The sequence below is a fragment of the Microcaecilia unicolor genome, chromosome 9 (assembly GCF_901765095.1).
Source record: "Microcaecilia unicolor chromosome 9, aMicUni1.1, whole genome shotgun sequence".
NCBI lineage: Eukaryota > Metazoa > Chordata > Amphibia > Gymnophiona > Siphonopidae > Microcaecilia > Microcaecilia unicolor.
Genome location: NC_044039.1, coordinates 157,543,607 through 157,563,393, shown reverse-complemented (window position 1 = coordinate 157,563,393; position 19,787 = coordinate 157,543,607). Strand labels below are relative to the sequence as shown.

Below are 19,787 nucleotides of genomic sequence, written 5' to 3'. Positions count from 1 at the left end.
GGCTATTTGCTCTGTTATACATGCATATAGTTAGTTGGGTTTCTTTGGCCTTGTCATCAATAAAGTTGTTGGAAAATAAATTTTTGTTTATATTATTGTTTTATACTATTGTATCCTGCTTTCAGCTTTTCCAAGACAGACTGGTAAGAAAATAAAAGTGGTTGAGTGATCAATTACAATGAGATCATATAGAAATTTATGAGCTGACTATAGAGTACATTTAAGCATAAGCAGATAAAATGTTTATCTGAGATTACAAAGAGCCAATGATAGAGCCAGAAATTCAACAGGTGCATAACTTCTTGCAAGTTCTTTCCCAAGAGGTTGTGATCAGTCACTGAGTCCAATTTAAACATGACAGACAGTATAGGGAGAGGTGTAACCAGCAGAAGAAAGGAGGTGTTGATGCCCCCTACAAGTCATTGCTGAAGCCCCACCTGGAGTACTGTGTTCAGTTTTGAAGGCCGTATCTTACTAAAGATATAAGAAGACTTGAAGTGGTCCAGAGGAATGCAATAAAAATGATATCGGGCTTGCGCCAAAGGAAGAGGAGGCTGGAAGACCTGAATATATATACTCTAGAGGAGAGGAGGAACAGGGAAGATATGATACAGACGTTTAAATACTTGCAAGGAATTAATATAGAAACAAATATTTTCTAGAGAAGGGAAAATGGTAAAACTAGAGGACATGAATTGGTTGCAGGGTGGTAGACCCAGAAGTAATGTCAAAAAATTCTTTTTCACAGAGAGGGTGGTTGATGGTTGGAATGCCCTCCCAAGCGAGGTGGTGGAGAAAAAAAAATGTGGTGGGTTTCAAAATACATGGGATGAACACACAGGATCTCTAATTAGAAAATGAATGGTATAAAAAACAAAACTTAGGATTGCATATGTGCTTGCATGTCAAGTGGTGCTTAGATGGCAACTGGCTCTATCAGCTGAGGCCAGTGTTGGACTGGCTTGTACGGTCTGAGTCCCACATATAGCAATCTGGTTGTAGGATGGGCTGGAGAGAGCTTCGATGGAAACTCCAGTAATCTGAAACACGAGGACAGTGCCAGACAGATTTTTATGGTCTGTGTCCTGCAAATGGCAAGATGGATTCTGATAGGCTGGAGTGGACTTTGACGGCAACTCCATAGTTGGAAAACAAGGACAGAACTGGGTGAACTTCTACGGTCTATATCCCAGAAACACCACAGAAAGACCATGATCAAGTATATATCACCACGTTCATTGTTGATTTAATCTTGACTTGATAATGAATATGACTGTTGGGCAGACTGGATGGACCATTCAGGTCTTTACCTGCCATCACTTACTATGCATCTTTCTTTTTGATTAGTGCAAGATAAAAATGCAAGGAAAACATTTTTATTAGTGAATTTATGTAACACAAACACACTCATGTTTTCTCCTGCCAGCTGCTTCAGCCTACAACAGTTGACTATCTAGACAATAGGGTACAAATACAAAGAGTACGCTAGTGCATCATGAGGCCAGAAACTATCACAATTATTTTAGCTAAGTAATCTAATAACTACTAAACCTTGTTTCCTGTGAGCCATCCATTGCAAACTTGACTACAGCAGGTAAAGCTCGATCAGTTACATCTTTAATTTCAGACAATATACGGCCTGGTCCCATTCGCTCCACTACATCTGATAAGTGTTGGGCTGTGCATTTTCTTACTGCCGTGTGTAAATGACTGTAAAAGAAACAAAACAGAAAAGGCAATATTAATATACCATTCTGGTACTTCCAGGTAGCATTTCCAGCACTTTGTTTTGTTGCTAAAGGCTGGTAAAAATGGTATCTCAGATAGTATAATGGGTTATAGCAAAGCCAACTGGCCCACCGTGGTGTCAAAACTCAACAGTGAGCTGATCCAGAACAACTTTCACCATTAAGCAAAACCATTTCTGCAACATTCAGTGAGGCATTTTCTACAAACATTTTAATACATTATTTGAAAAACGTTCTTCAAATGCATCACAGATGGAGCTGGCAGTTTTGAGGTCAACATTCCAAAGCTGTCGTGCTATCTTTTGGAGCTAGAAAGATCTTCAAAATTTAAATTCTGTCTTACTGAGCAGGTGAATTTTGTTTGGGCAAATGGGTACCTACACAAAATATTCCTGAGCAGTACCATTCCCAAAGGCATGGCTAAACTTCATCCAGTCAGTGAATGTACTCAGTACTGGCCAAATAACATTAGGTAAATAAGTCTAAGTGGTGGAATCTCACAGAATATCTCAGAGAATATCTGGATAATTTACCTACTTCTCAACCTCACTGAATGTTGGGGATCTCTGTGTTCTAAAAGCTAAACAACAAAACTGACTAAATTAAAAATAAAAACCTTATTTTGGATGCAGGTTTACAGTTGGAATAAAGCAAATGTTTCAATGAACACTAATATATACTACCTCGTCAGTGTGCACTAATACTGTTAACAAGTGTTAATAGTAACTAGGTTCCATTATATAAAATGGGGTTTGTGGTAAAGTAATGTGTGTTACATGGGTTAACACTTGTGTTAGTAACTCTGTTTTATTTTAAATGTAAAACATTTAAAATAATACCCAAGATCTAGTTAGACTACCAAATGTGTGAGATGACAACGCAAAATGTTAATCTGCTTTACCTGCCCCTCAAATGATGTGCCTGGAATCTGTTCAATATTTAAAACCAACTTTAATTTTGAACTGCAAAACAGAAAATTCAAAATTCCCATAGTAATAAAGACACTGACTATTTTTGGAGGAGAAGAGGCTCAACTTATGTCCATATCTGAATTTATATAGAAGTTAGAAGCTATTTGTGAATCTTTGTTGTTCACATCTTGAAATTGCAGCTTAACGTATATTTTCAGACTGTTGTAGTTGTTTTCCTTTTAATTGCAACTGAATCTATGCTATTTACATTCTGAAGTTTAATTTACTGTAGTTTAATGTATATTCCTGAATGGTCCCAGTCTTCTTAATTTGTTATCCGCAATGAGCTGAAAAGGTACTTTGCGGTCTATAAGAGCTGAGATGTAATATCTACTCCAGCCCTGTTTACTGCCATTTGTGATTGAGAGAGAAGTACGAAGTTGAGGCATCACGGACCATCATTCATGACTACAAGGCATTTTTCTACACTTAAGCCACACCTTCCTCATCCTATAATTTAACGCTCAATGTGGCAGTCCTCAGAATTCCTTTTGAACCCAATAAGGGGATAATTTTCAAAAGTCAGTTTTTTACAAATATGTGATAACTTAGGCACATAAAATGGCTTTCATAAATTAACACCAGGAATAAACATGTGCAGGTATGAACAAATGTACTTTTACTCTAAGTACTCTCGGGGAAGCAGTTTGGATGGAACATGGGTGGAGTCTGCAAGCACCGATTATAAAATACACTAATCTACACACATACTGTCAACTTCTATGTGTAAACATTTACACCTGCTCTCAAGAAGATGAAAATATCTACAACTGCATTAAATAAATAATTTCTGCCACTAACACTAGTATTTTATAAAGACACATAGGCCCCAACTTATCTCTATAGCAACTAAGTAGGTGTCTACTTAATCACAAAACTTTGGCAGTCTGTTATAAAATTACCCTCTATATGTGCACCCTGAATCCCATCTCAAGGGTGTTGTAATTGTGTTATCTTTGGCTTCACTTCCCCCAGAGACCACTAAGACTTCTGCATTATCTCAAACCTCTGGCTACAGTGAGTGATAAAATCCCCCCACTCCTGATTTCCCCTATTATTGCATATTTATCACAATGAATAATTTCTGATCTTTAAACAAAATGTAATATTAAGATAAAGGGAACCTCAGTAAACACATAACACAGTGTTTAAATTATTAGTTCATTTATCTAACACCCATATTACCTATATGAAAAAGCAAATGCCCCCTAAACTTAACATCTGGTTGCATCACCTTAGTAGCAATAATTGCAACCAAATGCTTCCCATAATTTGATAAGTCTTTCACATCAACGCTGAGGAATCTTAACCCACTCTTCTTTGCAGGACTGCATTAATTCAGTCCTGCAAAGGAGAGTGGGCTAGGATTCCTCAACATTTCATATATGAACTGCTCATTTCAGGTTCTGCCACAGCACTTCTATTGGGTTCAAGTCAGAACTTTAAGTAGGCCAATCTAAAACTAATCTTGTTTCTCTTCAGTTATTCAAATGTTGACTTGCTTTTGTGTTCTGGATCACTGTCTTGCTGAATATCCCAATTATGCTTCAGCTTCAGCCTAGTGGTTAGGTGCAGCAGACTTTGATCCTGGGGAACTGGGTTCGATTCCCACTGCAGCTCCTTGTAACTCTGGGCAAGTCACTTAAACCTCCATTGCCACAGGTACAAATAAGTACCTGTATATACTACGTAAACCGCTTTGAATGTAGTTGCAAAAACCACAGAAAGGCGGTATACCAAGTCCCCTTCCCTTTCCCTCATGGACTGAACATTCTCCTTCAGAATTTTCTGGTACAGTGCAGAATTCATGGCTCCTTCAATAATGGCAAACTTTTCATATCCTGAGGAAGCAAAGCATTCCTATACCATCACACTACCACCACCATGTTTAACCACTGATATGATGTTCTTACTGTGGAATGCTGTATCTGCTTTATGCCATACGTAATGGGATCTGTGGTGTCCAAAGAGTTCCACTTTTGACTCGTCTATCCATAGAACGTTATCCCAAAAGGCTTGGGGATCATCCAGGTGTGCTTTTGCAAATCTGAGATGAACACTGATGTTACTCTTGCGTAGCAGAAATTTTCTCCTTGTCTCCCATTTTTGTTCTTATTGTGGAGTCATGAACACTGACATTAGCTAAGGCTAGAGGGGCCTGCAGTTCTTTGGATGATGTTCTGGGATGTTTTGTGACTTCTCTGAGGAGTTCTTGCTATGCCCTTGGAGCAATTTTGGCAGGCTGGCCATGCCTGAGAAAATTCACCACTGTTCCAAGTCTTCTACATTTAGAGATAATGGTTCTCAACTTCTCACTATGGGTTTGGTAGAGTCCCAGAGTTTTAGAAATATCTTTGTAACCCTTTCCAGACTGATATATTTCAACAACTTTTTTTCTCTTCCGGAATACCATTCTTGTAGAAAATTTGTGATTAATATTTCACTCTCATGGTAACGTTCAATATATAGTGAGGTCTAAGATTCAACAAGATTGGCTGCAATCAAGCCTGGCTGTGTTCAATTAGGTTAATCTAATTACAATTAAATTTGGTCAGTTGGTTGACTGAGTAACTAAGGGGGCAATTAATTCTTTTCATGGGTGAGATGAGTGTTTGTTCCTTAAATAAATGAAGTAATAATTTAAAAACTATGCTGTGTATTTACCCTTTGTCTAATATTATATTTTGTTTGAAGATCAGAAAATATTAAGGAGAAATCGTGGGGGGGGGGGGGGGGGGGGGAGGGGGCCTTTTCACTTCACTGTATATGAAATAGGTGAGTGAAATGTTTTGTTTTTCTCACTGAGAGAATGGTAAAAACAATTCAAAATATACAGCTATAAATACTATGTTATGACACTGCATGCTAATGCCATTAACACACGTTATTAGTGAATAAGTTCCACTGCATATGAAATTTGAAGTAAAATAACACGTTAATAATGTTAGCAGCTCTTAAGCAGTAGTGCTTGTTAGTAACTCTATTAAGTTGAACTAATTTGTTCTGCCCTGTTTGATCTTTTTCTTACTTCTCCTATCTAGTTTAACTTTCCTAGTCGTCACCTGAGTCCTCCGTTTATAAGAGCACAAAGTGTACGTCCTGGAGTGACGTTCTGAACCATCGCATTCAAAGTCTTGTCCACATCTTCTCTGATGAATGTGTTGGATTCGCTAGCTTTATGCAAAAGAACTTTTACGGTATTATCTAGTTCCTGATCCATGTTTTTTTTCAGATGCATAAACATGTCGCCTAGACAGACCACTGCAGCTCGTGAAACACCAGACCGCAAGTTCTTCACCTGAAAGGGGGAAAAAGAACTTTTATTCAAACTAGAATGCTATTTCTCACAAATGAAAAATTAGGAGGGCAATTCTATAACTGGACACTTCGAGGTAGGCATGCCAATACCAAGTACCAATTCTATAATGGTATCTGTGTGCCAAGATGCTGTTATAGAGTATCATAACACCAAACCAAAGACAAAGAACTAATGATAAACACCCCCTCTACCTATGGGAATTCTTCTATATTTTCTATTGGATCTAGAAGATCTCTATACTTTTAAAGTAACATAAGCCCAAACATCTGAAGATTCAATAACATGAATATGTTCTAGAAAATGTTTGGGAGTCCTCAGAAGACACCACTTCCGGCACATTCAATAAAGATTTTTAGCCTAGTGGCATAGCGTCTCCTCATCGGACAATCCCTTAGGTAACTATTTTTAGTGCTATTGCAAACACATATACTACAAAAGGTGCTCAAAGCTATATGTGCTCAATGCTACAAGTGCTCTAAATCAAAAATTGTTTAAAAGGACTTATCTTAAGTTCCTCTCCGTGTATTATACTGTTGGAGTCCTCTTTGGCTTTCCCTAGATAACGCCCGACACCGCGGGTTTCAACATTTTCGTCAGGGACTCGGGTTAACACTTGCCCATCTCCCCTTCACAACAGTCTGTACTTCCGGACATCAATAATTCTCCCAGATGCACTCGATTGTTCTTCACTGGCGCTTTTTAAAGGCTGCACGATGCTGTCTCGTTATCTTGACGTCACGAGCGCTGCAGGACTGTCCGGAGCATGGCGGTGGTGGCAGATCGGCCTCACAAGGAAATGTAGCGGTGTCGCTCATATACAACAAAACTCAACCGACCTGTGCTGTTGCGGTGTCGGGCGTTATCTAGGGAAAGCCAAAGAGGACTCCAACAGTATAATACACGGAGAGGAACTTAAGATAAGTCCTTTTAAACAATTTTTGATTTAGAGCACTTGTAGCATTGAGCACATATAGCTTTGAGCACCTTTTGTAGTATATGTGTTTGCAATAGCACTAAAAATAGTTACCTAAGGGATTGTCCGATGAGGAGACGCTATGCCACTAGGCTAAAAATCTTTATTGAATGTGCCGGAAGTGGTGTCTTCTGAGGACTCCCAAACATTTTCTAGAACATATTCATGTTATTGAATCTTCAGATGTTTGGGCTTATGTTACTTTAAAAGTATAGAGATCTTCTAGATCCAATAGAAAATATAGAAGAATTCCCATAGGTAGAGGGGGTGTTTATCATTAGTTCTTTGTCTTTGGTTTGGTGTTATGACAAGTTGAATTTACCAAAGATTCTTATATCTAGGAGATTTTGAGTGGTTTCAGTTATAGAGTATCAACATTAAATCAGCATTGATGCACCCAAAGTTAGGAGTAACTAGTTAAACCAGGTCAATGGCAGGTGTGAATGTTTGCCCCGAATGTTCCATAATATGTATGTAACTTCTAGTATTTTATGTTACGTGTGTAAGGTAGAAATACACCCATGTTTTGCCAATGTGTATGCTACCCTTCAGTTGCACGCTAATGCACGTATGCGCTATTTTATTGAGTAGCATGTAATGCACATATGTACATCTGCATGCCTTGGCACTTTAGTGCGTATGGCATGCGTAAATACATGCGTACAGTTTTAGAATTGCCCTTAGCTGTTTTGGCATTTCAACACAACAAAACAAGTTTTCAGATAACTATCACAGATGAATTTGAAGTTCAAAATGTGAATGAACTGTTTTGTGTGTAAAATGTGTTTGCATGCAGATATACAAGCATAAATAGTAGATATATTAAAAGATTGCATCTACTTTTAAGCAATCTGTGTATAGGCATTCCTGGGGATGTAGTCTGAGTGAAGTGTTGGCAGAGTTGTGATGTACGTAAGTACTGCAGAAAACATGAATGTACATACATAGAGACTAATTTTATAGCAGGACACAGATGTAAAAAGTCCAAAAGGATACCTGTTTCATAAAGGGAATGCGGAGGGGCAAAATTGAAAGGGGCGCCCAAGTTTTCCTGAGGATGTCCTCGCAGGATGTCCCGGCGAAGGGGCGGGGAAACCCGTATTATAGAAACAAGATGGGCGTCCATCTTTCGTTTCGATAATACAGTCAGGGACGCCCAAATCTTGACATTTAGGTCGTCCCTAGAGATGGTCGTCCTTAGACTTGGTCGTTTCTGATTTTCGGCGATAATGGAAACTAAGGACACCCATCTCAGAAATGACCAAATGCAAGCCCTTTGGTCGTGGGAGGAGCCAGCATTCGTAGTGCACTGATCCCCCTGACATGCCAGGACACCAACCGGGCACCCTAGGAGGCACTGCAGTAGACTTCAGAAAAAGCTCCCAGGTACATAGCTCCCTTACCTTGTGTTCTGAGCCCCTCAACCCCCCTTCCCCCAAAACCCACTACCCACAACTGTACACCACAACCATAGCCCTTACGGATGAAGGGGGGGCACCTAGATGTGGGTACAGTGGGTTTGTGGTGGGTTTTGGAGGGCTCACATTTAACACCACAGGTTTAATAGGTAGGGGGGGATGGCCTGGGTCCGCCAGCCTGAAGTGCATGCTGCGATGGACCTGAGTATGACATTTGAGGCTGGCACAAAATTTTTTTAAAGTTCTTTTTTGAGGGTGGGAGGCGGTTAGTGACCACTGGGGGAGTAAGGGGAGGTCATCCCCGATTCCTTCCGGTGGTCATCTGGTCAGTTCAGGCACCTTTTTGTGCCTTGGTCGTAAGAAAAATTGGACCAGGTAAAGTCGTTCAAATGCTCATCAGGGACGCCCTTTTTTTTCCATTATGGGTCGAGGATGCCCATGTGTTAGGCACGCTCAAGTCCCGCCTTTGCTACGCCTCTGACATGCCCCCCGGGAACTTTGGTCGTCCCAGCAACGGAAAGCAGTTGAGGACGCCCAAAATCGGCTTTCGATTATGCCGATTTGGGCGACCCTTTGAGAAGGACGCCCATCTTCCAATTTGTGTCGAAAGATGGGCGTCCTTCTCTTTCGAAAATAAGCCTGATAGACTGTAACCGGGTACCTCTAGGTGCAGCCAAGGATAGAACAATCTTCTCCAGCCACAGGCTCCCGGTACAGTCAAAAAATAAATGTCCACCAGCAACTTCAATTTTAAGGACTTTATTCCATGCGGGTTTCTAGTAGACCTGATACACAGTTCCAACAACAGCATTCACCTTCAATCTTAAGCACATATAAGCCACCTGAAAGTGTGTGGCAAATAGTCCCCTTTAAGCAGTAGACTATCAGCAAATACCAGGATTCAATACAGGCTCCCAGTCAGCTCCAAAAACAGCAGTTTCTACCTTCTACTCTCTTTACCTTCAGGAGGGGTTCCATACTTTAGGGATTTCTCCTACCCCAAGGGATTCCCCTTTTACCCAAGGGTTTTCAGCCTGCAAATACTTTTGGGACTCACACCCAAGGGATTTCACCCTGCATCTGCTTCACTCTACCCTCTTCTCTCCTTCTGCTTCTCTCTTCCCTGGGACCCCTTCCCACCTGCCTAATCAATCCCTGGCTTCTGCTACCACAACCAATCATTCTCCTTCCATTAGCTTCCCCCACACCAGCTGAGTTGAGCATTAGACTAATGATGAGCTCCTGCACACAGGGTTTCCTATCTCTCTTTTCCCCTAGTGGCAGCCAATCTACACGTCCTGCCAGCTTACACCCATGTCTTCCCCTATTGCAGCTAGGAGTCTAGTCCGGGTTCTTCATCTCACCCCCTGGCTCCTTGCCTGCAATGCCTTCTGGGACTTGTATTTCAGACTGAAACTGCCTTAACCCAACTATCCTGGATGAGTCATCATAAGACACTTATGTGCTTTTATGAAATAGGCTCATGGAATTATCCCCCTCCCCAACTCCCCGATGCTACACAAATGTTCTCACACAAATTTACATGTTTTCTGAAGATGTAAATGTGTGTGTTTACGTCTATAAAATAAGCACTAATATTTATGTGCGTTATTACACACATAAATGCTTAGAATACTAGCATATATACATATATGTGCACAAATATGTGCATACATGCCAATATTCCATTTAAGTGCTATTCTGTAAATATGCGTCTTGGGTTGCATAGCGTGTATTTGCAAGGGCGGCGTTACACATTGGTGGAGCATAGGCAGGGCTATTATCTACATGTGTAACTTGTACAACATTTTAAGTTATGCGTGTCACAGATGCACTTAGGCGCTTGCACTTACACCTACTCTATGGCTGTCATAAGTGTGTGAGCCTAAATGCTAGGTATGTCAATAATGGGTTATGCTAGTATTCTATAATGAAACCTAGGTGCCTATTTTCTGTTATAGTAGAGGTTTTCAATCTGTGTGAGGAGGTGTGTCACGGGGTTGAAACACACAGGACAGTGTCTCCAAAGGGAGAGTAGCAGCCGGAAGAACAGCCTGACAGCAGGAGACACAGCTATACCAATCTAACATTCTTCCTTAATTTACTGTGAACTGTGCTCTCTCTCTGCGTTGCTGGTGACAAACTGAGCTTACCAGGCTTTCACTTCCAGTGGCTCTGCTGGACCATAAGGGTGAAGCTTAGGGGAGTGGTAATAGGAAGATGCTAGACCTTAGTGGCAGAAGGGGAGGGAGAGAGGACAGGCTGTTTCTGGACCATAGGTTGAGAGAAGACAGCGAGGGGGGGGGGGGTGACAAGGTGATGCTGGATCACAGGGTTGGAGATGACAGGAGGAATAGGGAGTTGCTGGGCTACAAAGTATGAAAGGAGTGGGGGCTGGGCAATAGAGATACTGGGCTACAAGTGTAGGGGGGTGGGGAGAGAGAAAGAGGGTGTGACCGGAAGATGCTAGGCTACAAATGCAGGAGGAGAGACAGAGAAGAGATGCTGGGCTACAAGGTTGGAAGGACAGGGAGGGGAGATGCTGGGCATGATGGAACCATGTGGAAGAGGTCAAAGTGGATATCAAGGAGATAAGTGATAGGAATGGGGAGAGGGTAAAAGACAGAAGGGAATATGAGCTGGGATAGGAGCAAAAGAGAGGTAGCAGAAGACAGACAGGAAAGAGAAACGGGGACTAATGCTTGGAAAACAAACTGTGCAGATAAACAATAGTAGAAAAATTATTTTACTTGAATTAACTGGAATATGTTAGCTTTGTCATGTCTATGTATTTTGCTCTGTAGAAGAGGAAATACATTTCTGTTTTTATTTCTCCCATGTTGTGGTACATGCTGAGTTTGAATTCTTGGGGCTCCCAGTTCAATTTTTACCTTCGTATTTCTATTCCTAATTTGTGATCCCTTGTTCTGTATTTGGTGAGAGCCTGTGTCTGTATTTGGCATGTGAATGAGATGGGGTATTCTGCTTGCATATAGTTTCTGTGTAGAACTCTGTAGCAGTCTCATTTGTTCTGCTTTACTAGTAATAAATACATTGGTGTTTTAGGGTCCAGTGTAATATTTAGAAAGAGCTGCCTATTCATAGGTAGGGTTTTTGCAGTTTGAATCAAATGAATTAGTGCTATTGTTGTATGGTACGTTTGTTATATTGTGTGTTGATAGAATTTTTCAGGCTCTGTACTATTTTACAATGCTATTACTCAGATTTATTTTATTTATTTATTTACGTCAATTTATATACCGTATCTTATTGCTACTGCAAGACAGAACGGTTTACAATTTATAAAAAGAAGCAATACAATATGTACAGGTTGGACAAACATTAGAACTCCAGTCATTACAGGAAAGCACAGCAAACCCACAAACTAGCTACATAAGATGAAAAACAGTATAACTCATGATTTAGTATACAGGAGAACACCGTAAATACAAAATTAAATACATAATATAATCTACACAGACAAACAATACAGTTTTGATTTAATATATATTACAGATGCCCACTTATAACCTTTCTTCCATTATTCTAAATTCTGTTCTACATAATCGATAAAGTAGAAGGTTTTCAAAAGTTTCCAAAAATGAAAGTAAGATTTCTCAAGTCTGATCTCTTTTGGAAGGCCATTCCAAAGAGAGGGAGACAAATAGAAAAAAGCCGAATTCCATGTAGATTCCCATCTAGCCCTAGCGAGAGGAGGAATCACTAACCTGTTGTCTGTCAGGGATCTAAGGGTTCGTGTGGCAGTGTAAGGGATACTTAGATTTGACAGATAGTCAGGATTTAGTGTATAAAAAGCCTTATGGGTCAAAACTAAGGCTTTAAACTTAACTCTTGCTTCAACCGGAAGCCAATGCAGTTGATGTAGTAAAGGTGTTACTCTGTCATCCCTCCGGGCCCTACAAATCATATGTGCTGCAGTATTCTGTATTCTTTGTAGTCGTTTCAAGCTAGCTTGAGTGATCCCTGAATATATGATATTACAATAATCTAAGCGTGAGGTAATATAGGCAGATGTCAACGTTTTAAGGGAATCCTTACTAATTGAATTCCTAACTGACCGAAGTCTCCTAAGATGGAAAAAAGATTTTTTCACTATGTCGGATATTTGTTCCTCAAAAGTCAGAGCAGAATCGATTGTAACCCCAAGGTATCTAAAGGATTTAACTGTAGGGATGTTCTGGCCAAATAGCATAGGTACCACTGCTGGACATGTGCCCTGTCCTACTATCCAAGATGTTATAGTCTTATCTGGATTTAATACTAATTGATATGTTGTGAGCCAATCTGCCACTTTATCCAGACAGATTTGTAGCGGTGTAAGATCCATATTAGATGGTTTAACATAATGAATAAGAAGAAAATCGTCTGCATAAGAATAAAAACTAATACCCATTGTTTGAATGAGAAGTGCCAAGGGACTGACATATAGATTAAACAGTAATGACATGAGAAGCAGAATATTTTTTGATACGCTAACTTCTGCATTTGTTGTTGGGGGGGAGATAGGATATTTGTGGATGCAGAGCATGTTTACATTTTATTTATAAGATCTCAAAAATATATATTGTTGCTCTAGATATTTAGATATTCAGTTAAGCACCTGAACCACATCTCTTATATATTTACTAATAACTAGCCTCATAAGCCCAGGGTACCCTTATATTAGGACACCACTGAAGTGGCTTTCATCAAAGGCTCCACCGCCAGCCAAAAAACGCAGAGAAAAACTCTCAAATTAATGCTTTTACTGAGAGAAAAGTCTGCAATACTTAGGCTGGCAGGGTAAGAATATATAGTTATAATGTATAACTATGGATCAAGTGCTTACAGAAAATCACCAATGAAACTCTAAACTTGGTCAATAAAGATGAGAAGTCAAAAAATATGTAACAAACTATCCAAACTTGACAGTTATAGGACTCCCACTGTTTCGCCGCTTCATCAGGAGAAAAAACAAGAAAGAAAGTTAACACATTTTTCTTCTTATCAATACGAACAAATGACTGCAAAATGGCGACTGCTTATATAGGACGCCTTGGAGGAAGACTCCTCCCTCTGATGTCATCACCTCATCTCTCCATTCACCAATAGCAAGAAACTAGTTAATAGAATGCTACCCATTCCATTTGTCCATTCAATCCTTTAGGATTTACTGTTTGTAAACGGTATATCCACCTCTGTTCTTTTTGATGTAAGACTCTTGAAATGTCTCCTCGCCTCCCGTTATTAACCAGCTGTTCAATAACCATACATTTTAAGTGCTCAAATGTAAGTTTCATATAATCACAGTGTTTGGCTAGAGGCATGTGAAGCTTTGATTGCTCACTTGAACATGTTTTTAGCATGTGTTTTGTTTGCCCTATATATCAAAGGCCACAAGGGCATGTAATCATATAAATTACATGCCCTTGTGGCCTTAGATATATAGGGCAAATAAAACGCATGCTAAAAACACGTTTGAGTGAGCATAAACATGGAATACAATCAGAGAAGCTTCACATACTTTTACAGTATGTATTTGTTTTAGCATCACCATTCTTTTATTGTATTGTATGTATCTTTCAATGATCATACTCAGGGGTCCTGAGTAAGCGTCTACGGATGCCCAAAGGCAAGCCAAAATGGAGTTACCACCCGACTGCCATGTGGCTCTTGTGGTAATTTCATTTTTTATTTTCGGGCGCGTGTAATGGACTTGCGCCAAGTGGCATTTGGCATGGGTAGGTCATTACTCCCTGGTTACCGCGTGAGTCTTTATCACTAGGTCAATGACTGGCGGTAAGGTCTCAGACCCAAAATGGATACGCGGCAATTTTCATTTTGCCGCACGTCCATTCTTGGCAAAAATTTTAAACAGGCCTTTTTTTACATGTGCGCTAAAAAATGGATTGCTGCGCGCCCAAAACCCGCACCTACACTACCGCAAGCCATTTTTCAGCGTGCCTTTGTAAAAGGACCCCCTCAGTTGGATATTAATGTATTTTTCTTTATAGAATTGCATGACTCCCGACACAGAAATTGTTTGCTGAAACGCAGCCGTGTCGAGTTCTTTTTCCTGTGCCACGAACAATGGTTGATGAATCGAATATTAAAGGCTTATTGACATTTTGGACTGCTTCTAATTGTTTCTTTTTCTATTGCCTCACTGCTGGACCCCAAGGCTGTAGAAGATAAATAGAGTTGGAGACCCAACTGGTAACTTTCATGGAGGGAGGAAAGAAGCGAAGAATATCTGTCATTTAGAGGTCTGCCCCAGGGCCACCGAGAGACTGAGCCGGGCCTGGGGCAGGGCTGCTACCAATGAGCCTGGGGCAGGGCTGCTGCCCTGCCCAGGATTCATAGCCACCGAGAGGGGAGGCAGGGGGGAAAAAATTCCCGGGCCCAGGCCTCCAAGGGGGGCCTGGCACCGCAGTCCCACCCGCCCTCGGTCATCGACCGCCTGCTCCCTGCATTGAAATCACAGTCCCACCTCCATGAAAGCAGCGCCGCAGGCCGCAGAACGCCTCCCCTCGGCCCCCCCTCCCTCCCCGCGTCCCGCCCTTGTCTGAAGTAACTTCCGCGAGGGCGGGACACAAGGAGGGAAGGAGGGCCGAAGGAAGGCACTCCGCCACCTGCAGCGCTGCCCCCACGGAGGTGAGACTGCGACTTCAACGCAGGGGGCCCGGCCCAGTGGCAGATGGAGGGGGGGGAGCAGCGGTGGCGACCTCAGGGGGGTGGAGGGGGGAGCAGTGACGGCGGCGATCTCGGGGGAAGCGGTGGCGATCTCGGGGGGGGGGGGGGCGGGGTGGCCAGGGTGGCAGGGGTGGGGCCCCGGGGGCGGCCTTGCTTGGCCCAGTCTCTCGGCAGCCCTGCCAGGATCATCGCAGCTGCTTCCCCCCCCCCCCCAGGATCACCACCGCTGCTGCCTCCCCCCTCCCACCGCAATTCCATTGCTGGCAGGGATCCCAAGGCCCAGCCAGCGGAATAAGGCCTCCTCCAGCGCTGCTCCCAGTCCGCTGCATTGCCTACCCTGCCCATGCCTTTTCTCTCATGTCACGCATATTTTGGTTTCAAAACCGAGCATGCGTGGCCTGAGCGGAAAAGCAGCCGCTTGGCAGGCAATGCGGCACAGTGAAGAGCAGAGCCGGAGGAAGACCCCTTCCGCCGGTGGGACCCAGAGGAACCCCCACCAGCCAAACTAGAGGCCCTGGTCCAAAGCCCTGCTGTGTCTGCTCCTCCCCAGCCTCCAAGAGGGACCCGGCAGAATCATTGCTTGCATAATCACATGAAAGTCCTTTAATTCCATAAAGTGTTTCAACCTATATAATAAATAAATCTAACAAAGAATCTTCTTTACTGAAGTTGCACAGATAACTGAGTTCAAAAGCACAACAAGCTAATTGAACTAAGAATCCAACATAATAGTGTGGATGTCCATCTTAATAGCAGTGAAGCTCAAACCTTTCAAAGAGATACAGCAAGCTATAACTTGTTTTCTCAAAAATCAACGTCAAACCATTCTGAAGGTACCATGTCTTAAAGAAGACGTTTGTAAAAATACAACAGAACTATTATCATCAAAAGAAAATGGTGCAAAAACTAAAATATTCTGAACTTGCAAGCTAGATTATGCAATAACTTCCATAAAGAGATAAATATATATCAAATTGAAGAGGTGAACCGGTGTAAAAAAGAATTATCTTGATGTACCTCAATTTGCTTAATAAAACTGAGTTCACAACAATGTCAAATACAGACGAAATATCAAGAAACATGAAGAGATATGTTGTCTAGCATTTCTCAACACCCCATAAGACAGAATCAAACAATAGTCACAATAGTCCCCCTTTTACTGATTTTTGTAATCCTCGCTAAACCTTGGAAAGGTGCGTACTATGAGTACCATACTGTACTGTATTGAAATAAAGATTCTGTTCTTCAACCAGGTTGAAATCAATACTGGTATTCATTCCAAACTGGATGACTATCCCAAAAGGTCCTGACATTGTAAGTGTACTGATTGTTCAAGTGTTTTGGCCAAAATAGGTGAACTAGAGACTGGATGCAAATTCATACAACTGGTGGAATCCAGTCACACACACAGAACACAAATGCCAAATACAGAATAAGTGACCACAAACCATAAACAAATTAAATCAAAATCTCAAGAGGCCAGACCTTGCATTTAGCACAGAGCAATACAAAGAGATGCATTTTCTCCTATACTGTGGAAAATAGGCCCGTTTCCGAAAGAAATGAAACGGGCGCTAGCAAGGTTCCATGCCCCCCCACCTCCCTCCTTCCCTCTCTCTCTCTCCTCCGAGTTCCAGCCCCCCTCCCCTCTGAGTTCCATGCCCCCCTGGGTCCCTCCTTCCCTCCCTGTCCTCCGAGTTCCAGGCATCCCTCCTCTTCTAGTTCAAGGACCCCCTACCCCCCTCCCCTTTGAGTTCCAGGACGACCCACACAGTCGTAGTATCACTTTAAGAAATGCAAGGTGGGCGAGCCCCCTCTTTGACGCACGCCTGGTATGCAAACTTATACATTTAAAGCAACAACATGTCTCGGGCGCTGGATCGGGCAATTAATGCGGACGGCTGAAAACATGCTCCCTCCTAAAGGCATCCTTTCCCCGAAGCGCAGCTAACACTTCACCTCTTCTCCAGGCGGCTCATGTGTCCAGTTAAGCAAGCAGCTCGCTACTCTGCAATACTGATGCAAGGGACTATTCGGCCTTGCCTTCTATCGGGGAAGGTAGGAAAGGAGATTTTCCCTTTAATTTCCGTGGCTACAGTAACCATGGCTGATTATCATCTTCATCCTCCCTTCTTCCACCCCACCCCACCCTCACATCAGCACCCAAACAACTTAAGACCACCAGAGTTATGCACTCAATCATGGTTTTCTTCAATGAAGTCCTCACAGCACAAAACCTCTTTCCATATACACCTGGCTGCGCTGCAACTGCAACATTCTCGTTGAAACTGCACACAACCGGGTCTGCAATATCTCTGTTATCCATGCTTGTGTTCACAAGAGTTGGACGTTCCAGTCTGCCACCACCGAAACCTCTTCAGGTGAGTATCCCAAAGATACTTTGCTCCATCCGAAACGCAACACCAGCTATCCCGCCAGGAAGAGGTCCTCGCTTTCCCCGCCTCAGATATGAAGTCGCCAGTTACCACTGTGTCCGAGCTGGATCGCGTGCTCGTATTTCCACAGTTGATGTCTCGTGCCTCAGTCGGCTCGTAGCGACCATCAGCAATCCTCCCTGTCTCCCGAAGCCCCCTCCTACATTTCCGACAGCTGAACTGCAGGCTCTACTGAAATCCCGCAAGAGCTGATCCTGGGAGTATTGCCGGGCTCCTCCTCTCCCCTTCTCTCATTAGCTTTCTGTTTCCTCTCTTTCTGGCCGGTCTCGCTGGATTCTTTTTTTTTTTTTTTTTTCCTTTTCAGTGAAGTTTAGGGGATGGAGATGGTGGTGCGAACTCGTCACGCCCATGCTTGAGACGCGTCGTGGTTTCCCAGGCAACACGGTGACGTCACCGGAAGGCTTCAGACATTATGAACCTGGCTTTAACTTCCTGGCAGTCAGCTTCAGAATGTTGGATTGCAAATTATTATAGTAGACATGCAAGAGACAGTATTAGGGGAAGTACAATTAGGGCAACTGTGTTTGGCCCCCTAGCCAGAGAGAACCCCAGGCCAGCTGGAAACTGAAGAAAGTGCAGCCTGTTAGTAAGCTTTGGGGTCCCCTCCTAAATATCTACCTTGGGCCCCAGCCATATTCTAACACCAGCTCTGGCAGGATGTACATTTCAAATCTGACATATTCTAGTCACAAAATAGAAAAATAAAATTCTTTTTTCTACCTTTTGTTGTCTGCTCATTTTATTTTTCCAAATCATGTTGGTCCCAGGCTCTGGTTTCTACATCCTTCTATCTTCTCTTAACTCACTCACCAAGGTCTCATGTCCATTTGATATTTCTACTCTTTCTCCATCTTTGTACCTCTATCTTCCTCCATGTTTAGTATCCCCCTTTCTCTGGGTCCCTATATTTCTCTGTCCAGCTTCTCCCCTCTCTTTGTCCCCTGTGCCATTATATCTCTACCCTCTCTGACCCTACCCCATCCAGCTTCTCTCCCTCTCTCCCCTTTCCAGCATCTGGTTTGGTTGCTTGATTCCCTGTCTGCCCGCCCACCCACCCCGCCCTCCCTTCCTCCCTCAAGCTGTAGGTTTAGTATTTGTTCCCTTTTCCTTCATCTCCTTGGTCTGATACCTCTGTTTCCCTTCCCTCCCTCCTTGTGCTGTACCAGCAGTTCTCTCCCTTCCCTCCAGTTCTCCTCCCCCTCTTCCTCCCACACCCAGATCCCCTCCTCCTCTTCCTCCCACATCCAGCAGCTCTTTCTCTCCAGCCCCCTCCTCCTCCTACATCCAGCAGCTCTCTCTCTTCCATCCAGTCCCCTCCTCCTCTTCCTCCCATGTCCAGCAGCTGTCTCCCTTCCCTCCAGTCCCTTCTTCCTCTTCCTCCCTTGTCCAGCAGCTATCCAGTCCCTTCCTCCTCTCCCTCCCATGTCCAGCAGCTATCCAGTCCCTTCCTCCTCTCCCTCCTATGTCCAGCAGCTCTCTCCCTTCCATCCAGTACCCTCCTCCTCTTCCTCCCATGTCCAGCAGCTCTCTCCCTTCCCCCCAGTCCCTTCTTCCTCTTCCTCCCATGTCCAGCAGCTCTCTCTCCCTTCCCCCAAGTCCCTTCTTCCTCTTTTCCCCTTATCCAGCAGCTCTCCAGCCCCTTCCTCCTCTCCCTCCCATGTCCAGCAGCTCTCTCCCTTCCCTCCAGTCCCCTCCTCCTCTTTCCCCCTATGTCCAGCAGCTATCTCTCTTCACTCCAGTCCCTTCTTCCTCTTCCACCCATGTCCAGCAGCTCTCTCCCTTCCTTCCAATCCCCTTCCTCCCATAAGTCTGACTCCAGCAAAACTATTCCTTTCCTCCAGCCCCCCCCCCCCGGTCCTCTCCCAAAGGTCCAGCACTTACTTTAGTTCTGCCCTCGAGGCCCGCCCATCCAACATCCTTCGCTCGTTGTCGCTGCCTTTTCTTCCACGGCTCCGGGTACGGCCGTCTGGGAGGCAGCATTTAGCGTTGCCTACATGCCTGTCTGCCCTGAAATAATTCTTCTCCCCAGGCTCCGCTGCAACAGTCCCTGCATTCTCTTTTTTGCTCGTCGCGCAGCGCTGCCATTCACACAGGCAGCTCCGCTCCCCCCTGCTGCGTCCATCTGGCCCTACGTAAACAGGAAGTGCATCAGAGAGGGCCGGACAGCGAGCAAAGGATGTTGGATGGACGGGCCTGTAGGGAAAGTGGC

At 43.3% G+C, this 19,787-nt stretch overlaps 1 protein-coding gene across 1 annotated transcript in view; it reads right to left on the bottom strand.

The window, feature by feature from the left end:
• The window catches only part of TOGARAM1 (TOG array regulator of axonemal microtubules 1), a 289,809-nt gene that overhangs the window by 56,381 nt on the left and 213,641 nt on the right, over positions 1-19,787 (bottom strand). The gene's annotated exons all lie outside the window — the stretch shown is intronic.